This window comes from Epargyreus clarus, unplaced genomic scaffold (genome assembly GCF_041222505.1).
Source record: "Epargyreus clarus isolate Ecla_fem2 unplaced genomic scaffold, WU_Ecla_fem_2.2 ptg000023l, whole genome shotgun sequence".
Classification (NCBI taxonomy): Eukaryota; Metazoa; Arthropoda; class Insecta; order Lepidoptera; family Hesperiidae; genus Epargyreus; species Epargyreus clarus.
Genome location: NW_027332230.1, coordinates 1,617,665 through 1,632,141, shown reverse-complemented (window position 1 = coordinate 1,632,141; position 14,477 = coordinate 1,617,665). Strand labels below are relative to the sequence as shown.

The following is a 14,477-nucleotide window of genomic DNA, read 5'->3' as shown; positions in this document are numbered from 1 at the left end:
TAAGGAGATTATAATTTTTATTTTATTAAATGGTTGGTTACGAGGTTTACTGCAATCGTTGGTCAACACCATTAAAACGCAATTTTACTCTCTTCATTAGTTGTGTTGTTGTATGTAGTGTATTCAATGATACTCGTATTTAGTTTCAATTGAGATTTTTAGCCGTTTTTGTTTTAGTCTGAATTACTTACTTAATTATTACAAGTATAGTCTAATGGTAACCAAATGAAAAGTTACATTTCAGATCAGGCTAGCCAGGCATTCTTCAATTTTTATTTTTTATTTTTATAACATAGGAGTAGCAGACGAGCATGCAGTCCACATGGTGGTAAGTGGCTACTGCCGCCCATGGACATCTGTAATCAACCCCAGATGGGATTAGATATTCCTACCTGAGGTCGGCCACAAAGGCGCCGCTACCCCTGAGGACTAAGCTGGAACGCCTCCAAAAAGTATGTTTCCCTTACCACACCCTTCAAATCGGAACACAGCAGCGCCTAACACTGCTGTTATTAGGTAGAAATAGGTGTGGCGGTGGTGCCGCCGGAGTCGAACCACAAAGGGTTCTACTACCTTCAACAATTCCTTCAATAGTGAGATCCCATGTGCGTGGGCGGCCGTCACCATTTAACACCAGATGGAATGCATGCTACTATTGCTACAAAATAAACTCACACAAATAGTTCGTTGTTTCATTAAATTAAGGTTAAGATTGGGTGCTTGTATTCTTGGGTGTAGAAGTACCAACACAGGCAATCCTTGTTCAGTAAATATAATCTAGGTATTACTTTATTTAAATATTTTAAACAAACGACGAAGAATATATTTTAAGCAATGGTGTCGAATTTGGAAACATTTTTGACATCTAAATCAATGACTTAATAGAATTATCAGAGTTAAGTGTACAAAATGATAAATAGCCAACAATTAGGGTCACGCTATCAAAAAAACGCCGTAACAGTTGATGTTATCGCAAACCACCACCCACCCTTATTATATACGCCATAAGGGTGACGATAATTCAAAGCCCACGCATCAATTTACGGGAATCGTCCCGAGTCACAGATAATTAAATAACAAAAAGTGTAGAACAAAAAGTCATGTGATTTATTTAGCGGCGGTGTGTATGTCGGTTCATTCGGGGCGAGATTTTGGGGATCCACAATTTATTAATAGACTAGTTTTTGCCCGCGGCTTCGCCCGCGTTTAAAAGAAAATAATATGACGTACTAACATACATAAAACTGAAAATTCGTACCTTCATTGGAAGGACAGTGGCGCCATCTGGCGAAAATTGGTCGTACCAACTCTGGAACCTTCGTGGGCTCATGGACAACAACTTTGCTAAAGATCATCACTTGATCAAATGCATAGTTTACGATTCAATCCTTACTAATATCGATTAAAATAATCGTTTTTTTTGGTCCAAAAGATCGATCCTCTGATTAATCGATCTTAGATCGCCATCCCCAGTTCCCGTGGAATTTACGGGATAAAAACTATCCTATGTCCTTTCTCGGGTCTCAGACCATCTTTGTAAAAAATTTCATTAAAATCGGTTCAGTGGTTTAAGCGTGAAGAAGAGACAACCAGACAGACAGACAGACAGAGTTACTTTCGGATTTATAATATTAGTAAGGATTAGTAAGATTCGTCAAAACACAAAGTGAATATAAAGTGTATAATACTTGTATTTTTAATTAAATTATTAAGTTTATTTTACAAATTAAAATACATAATTTAATAAAGAAATTAATACAATACATACTAAAATATTTAGATGAACGACTCACCAAATTCGATAACATGTATATAACACATAGATTAGTAAAGATACTGGAAATTTAATAAAGCCACGAACGGCTGATTTGTCAGTTTTTTTTTGTCTTCTTGACAAATAAAAATTTTACATAATACGTAGAATAAATAACTACGTAATTTACACAATAAATAAATAAGTATTTCAAATATTTTAGGGACAATTTAGCACGGAGACGTGGCAAAACTTTTTTACGCAATTATCTCAATTCTCAACACTGGTTACATTTTCTTGTTAGGAGTGAGTAATGTTTACTAATCTATGTATATACAAGAAATATTTTATAATTTAATGTGTATTTTGCATTCTTTATAGTAAATGTTTTATACTATCGTATTTGCGTGACAGTTTGCCGTAGCACATCCAAAAAGTAGGAAATTTTATCTTAAAGTAATATAGGGCACCCAGTCAGAGCCCGTATTAATTGCACTTCACTTGTATCCGACCTTCAGGAGTACATATTTATGGGAGAACCCATTGTTGGAGCAGAACGTAGTGCCCACGAGGAAAGCGTGTGAGTAGAGTTTAATAAATTATTTATTACTTTAACTGATAAATGTAAGCGTTAAGAATTAATAGAACTCTCAAATTTGGAAAACCCCTGTGGTGGTTGAACTGTTTGTTATTCGACATTCGACTTCACCACCAAACCTTTTAACCAACTACGAGTATAAGGGAGTTACAGATGTCCATGGGCGGCAGTGAACACTTACCATTTACATGAGGACTGCATGCTGTTTATCTAATCCTATATTTTAACAACATTGGACACTAACTAGGTTAGATAACCATATGCTATTTAAGTAATATAGATGGTAATAAATAATTTTATCGTTTGTTTACTTTCCATTACTACTAACAGCTTAATGCATCAATTAAATCTTCAAACAATGCAGGTTAATAAGTATTATTCTTTGGTTTGAGTGAATATTCTAGTGCAGGTTATTCCATACTGTCCAAGTTATAAGCTTAATATAACTCCTTTTTTTAGGTTTATCACAAATTAATTATTTTTAACAATGTGGCCCTGAATGTAAAGAAGTTTCGTATAAAAACGTGTATGTGAATTAGCCTTATTGGCGATACTGTATGAATTTCTAACACATTTGTATTCTACTATTTCACTATAATCTATGATTAGACGTAATTTTAGCATACTCGTATTTATAACTAAGTCATTAGAAATTCATAAAACTAGTCGCCCACCGCAATGGTTGAAAACCTAGTTTTGATAAGATAGATTATTCGAATAGAGTTTTTATCAACTACATAGCTTATACGTACTACCAAAGGTTATACCTACTCGTATATTTAATTTAATTAATTTTTGAGTTATTAGAAGAAAATACATTTTAGAGCAATTGGGCACAAAATTTTCGTTTCACGTAATAATAATAAAATATTGATACCATTCAAAATTGAAGTACTCGTGCTTACCTGAAAACAAAAAATAGAATCACATGTAGAATAAATACAACAATACGTTTATTAAAATAAAACTCACAAATAAATATCCGCACAAAAACCCAAAACGTTATTGGTATTGTACAAATATACAATTTTCAATTATTCGTCGTTTTCTTTGTAAATTCAAATATTTTTTATTAAAATAATATGATCGTATTTATCGAATTTCCACAGGAACGGAGTGTGTTTATAAAATAAAAATAAAACTACCTACAATGTTTATTTTGCGAATACATTATCGCTCGCGCTCCTACCTTACGACGTATGCGTGACAGACCAACTGCACGTATTTGCGTCACGCGGTTTTCTGCTGTGACATTTAAACAGATTAAAAACAGTGACCGCTAATAATTCGCAGCCGCTCGCCGTCCGCTAAATCCAGCGGTAAAATAATATTAATTGCTTTATTTTAAACGCTGAACAAACTGTACGAGCAAACAGTCGGCCGGTTATCACTTAATTATTTACAATTTAATATCGGAAATCCGCAATGAATATCGTAGTCCCGCACCCTGTTTAACGTTAATTCGATAACCGTTAAATTCTTTTAGTACACGCAAATATTTACGGATCGGTTTATATTGTTACGTCCATGAATATGAGTATGAATCAATATAATTAATTGTACTTTATTATTTGTTATCATAAATTATTTTTTGAGAAGATAGTGGGTAATACACAGAAGCAACCTTGTTGGGAATAGTGTAGTACCTGACTGTACCATAAAATAGCAGTGTGTTATACATAGTTCAAAGGGTGTTTAAGGCAAAAGACTTAGGCACACGAGATATTCCAACTTAATCCTAGAGGCTAACTCATCAGTAGGTGACCTGAAATTAAATTTCAATCTTAATTGAAGGTTCGACTCCGGAGGCACAGATAATACATATATTTATGCCTAATAACAGCAGTGTTAAGCGCTGCTGTGTTCTGGTTTGAAGAATATGTAGTACTAAGCCGTAGCGTTTCACCATAGCCCTCAGCAGTGCTGAGGGTCTACGTCAGTAACCAACCACAGGTAGGACTCTAATCCAATCTGGGGTTGATTACAATTGTACATGTGCAGCAGTAGCCACTTATTATCAGATAATCTGCAACCGCGTTCCTTCCTTGCCTAATGTATTCTCACTTTACATACTAAACAAGACTTAAAAAATCTTTCTCGATCTCAGCCCTACCTTACAACTAAGAACTACTAGGGCTCAAAGGGGTGCGTAAAATCACAATGTCCTCAGGAGTAAATGTCCAAGGGCAGCCATTACACTCCTTGCGAACGTTATAGCCTATTCAGAACCTGGAAAGTAGTACGAACGTGACCTGGGTACCAATAGGGATAAAATAAGGCATCCGAGTTTAATTGAGGTACTTGGTATAAAGCAGTGATAGATTGATGATGTAATGTACGTATGATAAGTGATCTACGTATTAGAAATACATTTTTATGTTTTTCGCGGAGTTAAAAAATTTGCGTATACTTTAATAACAAACCAAGCAGGGCTAAAAACTACAGTTATACCAAAGTGAGATACTTTGGTAGTGACTCCGAGTCGAATCACACATCACATAACATGTGCGAAAACATTTTCAGAGAGCGAAATGATAGACTTCACACATTTTTAAAAACTTTGCTGAAACCTGAGGTGTGTAAGATTAATTTCACTTTACAATTAAATAAATTGTGTCATATTCAAAATAGTATATTATATTTTTGTACAATAGAACATAATGCGGAAACGAAACAAAATCTAATTCCCCAAAAAATCCTGACGGGACTTTCAAACAAACAAACTTAATTCGGTAAAGGTGAACCGTCTCTAAACTAATTAAGCGAACTCCACTTCTCATTCTCCGAACGTTGACAAGAGGTCCTCTGAGAAAAATTGTACCTTTTTTAATTCATTACATAAAATTCAGTAGACTTTTGTCACAGCGCTTGCGAGTGACATAGTGATGCGATTAAGAAATCGGATCGGCGTAATTTGTACATTAGACGAAATAATTTATACATTAAAATTTGAGTTTTCCACAATAATCTTAAAGATGTAACTCCACAGTGGTGCAACTGTGAGCGAACTATTGCCACATATTTTTTTTGTTTCAAAAGAGGAGTATGAAGCGCTTTTGGTTTGAAAGGTACAAAGTCACTATTAATCCAACTCGCTTATTTTTTTACTTTACTCGCTTGCTATAAGGAGAAGGGCTTATAAAGAAATCTCAAAATAAGGTATAACAGTAATGAATCTGTCATAAAAAGCTACGAGCCGCGTCTAATGACGGCAAAAAGGTGCTATTATAAAGCGTAATCAATTTGCAGACAAATTACTTTTTTAGTTTTATCTAAAAATCATATAAAATGTGTGTGAGTTCTTTTTTAAATTAATTAGAAAGGAGGTCGTATTTTTTATAATTAATAAAATTGACTAGTTTACATGTCGTGGCTTACACAGTTTTACCAGAATGTGAATGTTTTCGAGCGTATGTATATATGTCTCATTCTTTGGCTGGCCCTGTAGCAAAAATGGCTTAACGGATTTTAACCACACTCTCTAAATTGATACACAGCAAGCAGCTCTTAAGACTGCTGTTATTGGGTAGAAATAGATGAAGGCGGTGGTGACTCTGGAGACTACGGAGACTTCGGCGGTGGAAGGTGGTAGAACCCTTTGTGGTTCGACTCCGGCACCACCACCCCCACACCAATTTCTGACTAATAACAGCAGTGTTAGGCACTACTGTGTTCCGTTTTGAAGGGTGTGGTAAGGGAGACATAATTTTCAGAGCATTCCAGCTTAGTCCTCAGGGGTTGCGGCACATCTGTGGCCGACCTCAGGTAGGAATATCTAATTCTATCTGAGGTTGATTACAGGTGTCCATGGGCGGCAGTAGCCACTTACCATCAGGTGGACTGCATGCTCGTCTGATACTTCTATATTATTATTATAAAAAAAAAAAACTAAACTTAAATAGTTTGGTAGAACTAATATGTAGGTGGTACAGTCCGAAAGGTCTAAGCTGAGCTTTGCGTTAGTGTGAGTGAACATCAAAAGTAGAGTCAAATTAAAAACAATCAAAAATAAATTTTATTATCTTTTCGTTACGTAAATATGTTAAAGAGACATTCTTGTTTATTAAAATATTTTCTGTCTGTGTCTGTGATTACATATCAATTCAACAAATATGGTGTGTTTAACTACTGCAAACTTTATTTTCTTTATTTAAAATTATAGCAATTCTTCTATACCGGACATTGCATCATCATCATTTTCATTATCACTCTCGCCTTCATCTTCACTTTCATCTGATGTATCATTTGTGTTTATAATAAACGGTTCCGTTATGTTATAATAAACGGCGTCGTGACCATCAAACTTCTTTTCTTCTTTTATTGCGTGATCACATATTTTTTTCCACTCTAGTACTGTGATAGTGTCAACTTTTTCTGTCGCTAACCTCATTATGGTATCCATATTCATTGACACGTTTTTTTTCGCCACGTATCCTTTTATCATTGCCCATATATTTTCGATTGGGTTGAAATCTGGGTGGTAAGGTGGTAGACGAAGAACGCTGTGGCCATATTCATTAAGTAGGGTGTCAATCTTATATTCAATAAATCTTTGTTTATTTTGCAGTATTAATTGATATAGATGTGGTTTAAGCATAGATGTAGAGTGATCGATATTGCGATACTTGAGCCAATCTATCTTGTCTTTTTTCCGACTGTTTGAATTAGGAGCGAGATTTTGTAATGAATTATGGTAAGATGCATTGTCTACCACCACAACGCTATTGGGCTTTAAATTTGGAATTAAATGCATTTGTAACCATTTCGTGTAATTTTCTGCATTCATATTGTTATGGTATACACCACTTTTTGATTGGCTTTAAACATTAGCAGTGCATTTGGTATGAAACCGTCCTCTCCGCCAGCATCAACTATTATCAAACGATTTCCTTTAGAAATTGGGCTGATGTATTGACACTTGACATATTTTTATCATTTATGTCTTTAAAATAACTATTCAAATTGCATATAATTTCCTTAACTTGACTATTTAAAGGTCTTCGTATTAAGTATACGTTTTTTAATATTGGATGCCATTTTACTAATCTAAATCTAACACAAAAACAAATTATTAGAAATTAAACAATTCTGCTACCGGTACAAGAAGTGAAGAAGATGCACGATTGGCAAAAAGCGGTATAAACCAGTTTAATGGTAGGGAAGCCCAGGATGCTAAATGTCTAGAAACTCGAGTGTCATTGGGACTTTACGATTGTGTAGATTAGACATAAAAATGAAGAAAAGGTTATATTATATTTTTCGGTTCAGCTAACGAGCTGAAGAAAACGTTCTTATTCTGACGATTTGAAAAAAAAAATTATGAGAATGTATGAAGAATAATGTATCTTCCTAAAAATGAACCTTTTCCTTTAGTTTGTGATGCATCATTACTTCCCAGGTATTCATGCTAATAAGTGACACTATCAGATAGCATAATAATACAGGATGTATTTTTTTTCAAAATTACTTTTTTTCACTACTTCGACGTGTGGTAATTGGCAGATTATGATGTTTCCCGTTTTCTATTTCATTATTTCCTTTATATTAAAAAGAAAATTGACCATGCATGTCCAGTTATTGGTTTTTTTTTATTCTGAGAACTCCCCGACATAGAAAGCTCATTTATGGTTTAGGATACTTTATAAGGTGTAAGGTATCTCCCATATCTTAGTCTGATGCGCTCGAGACAATTCCGAAATCCCCTCTTGGGCTCCCCCCAACTATAAAAGAATCATCGCGCGTTTGTTTGATTTCACACCTACACTATCCATGTGCACTCACACAAATGCAAAGCTCACCTTAGGCCTCGGCCTCGGCCTTAGGACTATAACCTACATAAACGCAGTTATCATCATATTTCCACCTTTTCTTGCTTAATTTTCTTTCGTTTAATGTATGCTTGTAAATGAACGTTTCGAATAAAGGTTGCTTATTATGCTAACGTAATAAATAAGTCCGAAGGATACCTGATCTTTTAATAGTTGTACGATCAGATTTCAGGCTTAATTATGATCCTATAGTAGTAAAATAATCACAAACTCCATAAAGAAATAGGTACTATGACAAACCTATAACTTACACAGGCGACGCAAAAATGTCATAATAACACCAGACAATTTTACGCACGGCGAGACGCATTTTTCTGTAAAAACAACTGAAAACCGTGTTTTAATTAGAGACGCCTAGGCTAGTGCGTTGGAGCTGTAGAAATACGAACAATGCTACGAGAAAAAAAGAGCTTTTTTTACATTTGAAGGCTTTTTATATTCGGAAGCTTTTTTACGTTTCAAACCTTTTTTGCGTAGCTCATTTACACGACCGATCAGACAGGGGTCACTGTCAGTTGACAAGATATGAAAACTTATATATAGCTGTATAAGTACTTTGCTAAAGAGTACTCTGTTATGAGTAGTATGAGTACGCTGTTCACTTTCTACTAAACGATGGAAATCAAAGATAGTTGATGAAAATATTCTGAGAAAGCCTACAGCTGTAATCTTAAGTTTTTCATAGTCTTCTCGAATACACATATCACAAATCTACGAACATGTACTCCGCTCTCACGGGTTAACACAGGATGCTTGTTGTATAAGGTTATTGATTCATCAGTTTTTAGTTAGTAACCTTGTTGGAGAATGTGGTAAATAAATGCATAACCACGCAAGGAGAAGCTGTTATATTCTGAAGTTAATCAGTCACTCGTCTCTAATTATTTCATCAGAGAGAGAAAATTGTCGTGTTTTGCTATGCATGCTATTTTTCTGCTTTGCTTCATCATCAACCCAGTATTGTCCCACTGCTGGGCACGGGTCTCCTCTCAGAATGAGAAGGATTAGGCCGTAGTCCACCGCGCTGGCGTATGCGTATTGATGGACTTCATATACCTTTAAGATTTTTTTTTTATAAATCTCTTATGTATGCAGGTTTCCTCACGATGTTTTCCTTCACCGTTTTAGCAAGTGATAATTATTTCTGATACGCACATAATTTCGAAATATCAGAGGTGCGTGCCTGGGGTTTGAACCTCGGACCCTTTGATCGAGAGGCCGAGTTTCTTAACCACTAGGCTATCATTGCTTTCTGCTTACTGAATGTTTTATACGTATTAAAGTACAAACTAGTAATTTCCAAACGGGCACACAATTACACGATATTACATCTACGCAGTGCTCTTTGCGAGTTCGCAGGAAAAAGCATTTTCCTCATAACGGGGTCTTTATGCTCTTGACGGCTGCCGGTGAAAAAATTTCGCCGACAAATTAGTAGGTACCGGACGTTTGGGTAAAGTGCCAGGAAAGCTGGGCATTTAGCGTTTATTTTTATTAGTTCCAAGGCGGAAGGCAACTTTCATTATAACGCTGCCGAATTAGAGGGCCCGAACGAGATTGCCGGGCCGGGCGCTTAACTTGATTCTAACGGCAACATTATATTGAAACATTCTAGTATACGGCCAAAACAAAAGCTAATAAGCTCGTAACGAAGCACAAAGCGCCGTCATGTACATAACTAATTGTTACTGCGATAAACAGCGAAGGGTACCGAGTGGATTGCTTTGCGTGGACCGTTTTCTGGTGCGTTGCTTTTTGAATTAGCGGTTTCTGTAGGTTTCTGCGTCAGCAGATTCTCAATGGCTATAGAAGAAACTCTAAGCGCTAATAAAATTTAAACATCGATAAATTGTCCGTTGAATAGGGCATGGTATGAGCATCACATGAGCTTCCCATATTTCCACTATGGGGAATTAGAGATTTTGCGTTTTATTGGCGTAAATCTATTTTCAGAATTAATAACAACCCTAAATAGTGGCAATAAAACTTATATGTCTGAAAGATCTCCATAATGTTTGCAAGCATGTGTGAGGTCTCCGTGTAGATTATTAACTATGGCTTAAGTTCTTCCCATTATAAGACATAAAGAGACAATAGAGAGTCACTATGGCCAGAAGATTCAATCATAAGGGTGAAATAAAAAGTAGTCGACAAAAAATTCCATTTCACAAATGGTCAACATAAATACCGTGACCATGAAACAATTTGCGAACTCAATCCTCTCCGTCACGGGGACGAAAAAATAACGTTTACAATTAACTAGAACAAATTGAAGCTTTGCTGCATTAAGTATTCCTGCTGTTTGCCGCCGTTGTTTGTCAGGACCAGGCCCCAATCCGTTGACGTTTTGAGAGATGCCCGCTCTAATATTTGTGGGGCTTAATTTGTTTGAGGGTTTCCGTTTGAATTGATGACGGGATTTTCTTGTTTACAATTTTAAGACGACCTCCCTGGTCTATTTGATGTTCGGCTCCGAAACTCCTTGACCCCGCTTCTTTTATTGCGTGTTTTGCAGACAATCGCAAGGTAGCGTAATGAGGTCACATTATAAATGAGGGTTTGATGCTGAAAGATTTTGTCGGATCTAAAATATTGTTACTAAATGTTGTGCTAAAGTTTTTTTGTAGTAGACGCTTTGGACAATATTTTAATACTTGAAAATGATTGAAAATATAATAACAGGGAAAAATTAATTTAAAATTAAAATTGACGATATGTTTCATATTAGATGACACACAATGTGCAATCTGTAAAATTTATGGGTTAGTACAGGTTATTAGAAAATCTATATCCGAAACTACGACGTAAACGATAACATGTTTTGTAGTTATTAAGTTTTTGTGCATCAAATTATCCTCTATTCATTCTTTCAGTTATAGTATGTTCAGTGTCCTTTCATTTGTCGTTTCAATATCAAAGAACACATATTAATTAATTATCATTTCGCAATATCGAACACAGGGATATTCTCTTTGTTTTATAATCCATCTGTCTGTCGGAACACCCAAGGCAATGAAAGCATCATACAAAGTTATTTTTTTTCAACTCCATACATCCGACCATTGTTTCCTTTGTATTTTACTGACCTATCGCCACTTAAACATTATCACGAACAAGTTATGCTCCTCTCGGTCTTGTAACTGAAGCCTCTTCGTAAAATATTCAAAACGATTGCGTTCATGTTTAAATTCAATTTATACTCGTTATACAGATTAATCTTAACCTGATCCATCAAACTATAGTTGCATTCAAAGGTTTCTTTTTATGAAATTGAATAGGGGATGTGCATATATTCCCTTTTTTTTAATGTTTTCCGTAAATAAATAAGAGATACTAACATAAATAATAATAAGCAGAATCATTTCATTAAATAATTTAGAATAATTAAAATAGGTTGATTAAAAGTTTGGTTTACAAGGTATGTAGTTCTGAAGTCTTTAAAACAAAAATTTTATTTTATTATAATTTTTATTTATAGTCACATAGAATTCTATTGTTTATTATGTTAAAAATATAATAATTTAATAATAATAAACAATCATCTAAACTTCCAAGGCTTGTGGTTAAACAGCCAGTGAGACTTAAACTTGTGAGTCAGTTTCTTGTATCTCTGAACGCGTTCGTAAACGTTTGAGTTGCTTGTGTTGTGGTTTGAGAGACTGATCGTAACCCGAGCCGGCGTAGGTCAAGGTGCGAGCAGGTTCAATATACTGTGGTGTTGATAGTGAGAAACGCTTCATGTACAGTCAGTAATATCGTGCTAAAGGTAAAGTCAAAGTTTTCGTTTTAATATTAACTTCTTTAACTTTTAAGAACCTAAAACTAGTTATGCTACAGTAACTTTGAGTTATGAATAGTCATTTTACTTATCAAAAATGTTCTAGATATTTGAAATGTATGCCATTGTGTAGTCCATTACAGGTAAAAAATATAATTAAAATTATATTTATGTTTATAGTTGCATAAGAAGCAGAATAATTCGGAAGAATGCACTTTTGTGTGTCATTTTTCTTGTGAATAATTATAAATGCAGAAGAGTGCAATAGCGCTAACACTCGTATTATAATCCAGAATTAGATATAGCAGTGGCCTTGCCTGCCTGCCCGCCGGCCTGCCTTCGCAGTCGAACATTTACATTAGTGAAGTAAAAACGACGATTAAAGATATTCACACTTTTTCTTTTTTACACTAAAATTAACCTGTATAACCTCTTTCTAGTAACCAAAAGTGACCTTACTATGAAACGTTTAATCTTATTACAGAATTTTCTCTTATTTGCTGACGGTATAAAACCGTCATAACCGAGTGCGTTGCAACAAGTTAATTTATGCGGCCGCGTGCGCCGATGCATCGTGCGCCGGAGCCCTAGGGCGCCGCTGGCTGTTTAATGGCGCTCTGGTCGCCTTATCGTGCCCCGGCTATAATTTTAGTAATTTCATAGACGGTTACGAATTCATATGACAAAATTTTGCACGGGGGTAATATAGGTGGCCATGGTACGGATTGGCTCAGCGTCATAATTTGAATCAGACTAGTACCTAACAGTTGTCCTGAGGAGCAGTTGTCAGGGGTTCAATTTTCAGGGTAAGTATTTTACAGAACACAAAAAAGCGGTCGTCATTATTTTTAAACTAGACTGATTTGGATATTGCTCTTTCTAGAAAAAATCTCGGTGGGCTAAATATAAATTGACTATATAATATAACACAATTTGTGAATGTCGGCAGACTTACATATGGCGATTATCTCAGTCTTCAGCAGTGGCAAAGTGACTTTGACTTTATATAGAGCCCCTGTTCTATAATAATGATGTTTGTGAGAGATTTTAGACATTGACATTTAGTATGGTAAATGTTAATGGCATATCTTTAGTTGGACACTAACTACTTCAGTCATAAAAGTATCAGATAATTGGGATAATTGGAAAATACTTTCCATTACGTCTGTTATTGAAACTAGCAAAATTTGAAATACATAATAAATAAATAAATTCAGTCTCGTAATTTAATAAAATTTTATTTGACTTATGAATAAATTTATATATTCACAATACTTCTGAACTGACTTTGATATTTAATAATTTAGTTTAACATTAAGCCACTTCTTAAAGGTCTGCGTAAGGGTCACAAACGCAAGAGTAAAGTTAATAAAAAGTACACTTAAAATTGTATTGTAATTTTGTTATGCTTATGCGTGGTGTCTAAAAGTCTATCCATATTCGTGGAATGTCGATACGTTATTTGTTGTACTGTATATTTTCATTATAACAGATCTTATATCCTAATCAAGTTTTAATCTGGTAAAACCTCATGATCTTCAATGTATTCAAAGTCGATCAGTAGGTGACTATGATAACCAAGATAACCACTATGATATTAGTTGAATATACCCAAATGTTTCCTACCATAAAACCAGAGGAAAAATGTTGCGTTGAATCCAACAAAAAAATGACCCCCGCCATAATTTTGATGCTGGCAATATTTCGTTTACTTACGCTCTTCATAAGGGCAGCCACCTTTATTTCGCCAACTCCATTTGCAAAAGTCATTTCGCCACCCTAAATGCAAGGTGCACTTTCTTCAAGATCCCGAAGGAATCGTCCTACGTGCTGCTTGTTTATTACCGATTTGCTTGACTGCGAGGGGATTTAAGATTGGCGATAAACTTGGAATGGAAGAAATGGGGTTTAAGTGATATAACGTGGAAGTGACAATTTTGTTACTATTTTTAATCATCATTGCAATGAATGAATTAATCAAACAAACCGCGATAATGTTAGTTTAAAATCAAATATTACAATGAATATTAATATACATTTGAAATATAATACACGCAAATCACTTAAAAAATCTGCCTTGGATGGACTTTCCAGGCCGGTTACCTGGCCTGTTTTTGCCTGTTGATTAAATTGTATTTAGGCACTTATCATCATTTTCCATGTTAATTAGATATTTTGCCACTATTGGTCAATAGTATTCGCTCTATCGTTACTAGCATGTGATAGAACAAGCTGAGCCTGCCTCTAAATATCTGGGGTGTGGTAAGTGGCTGGTAATTGTATGGGATAACTTAGATTGGCTTTTTAATTCCGCGGATTTGTTCTGGGGCGTCCCTTTAATTTGTCTTCGGTGGGGTCCGAGACACATTCTCGTTAAATATTACCTGTGGGTAATTCGTTGTGCTTAGTATCTAGTCACTGCTCAAATGAATGCGTGTTTCAGAAAAATTATTGTCTTTAGGATTTTTTTATTACTGTTATTTAAACTACATGGTATTTATCAATAGCTATTCGATTTCT

General features: G+C 35.0%; 1 long non-coding RNA gene and 1 pseudogene across 1 annotated transcript in view; both read right to left on the bottom strand.

Moving 5' to 3' along the window:
* Positions 1-14,477, bottom strand: part of LOC140751782 (uncharacterized) — a 592,785-nt gene that overhangs the window by 100,083 nt on the left and 478,225 nt on the right. The window lies entirely within an intron of this gene.
* Positions 6,403-8,489, bottom strand: LOC140751715 (uncharacterized; annotated as a pseudogene).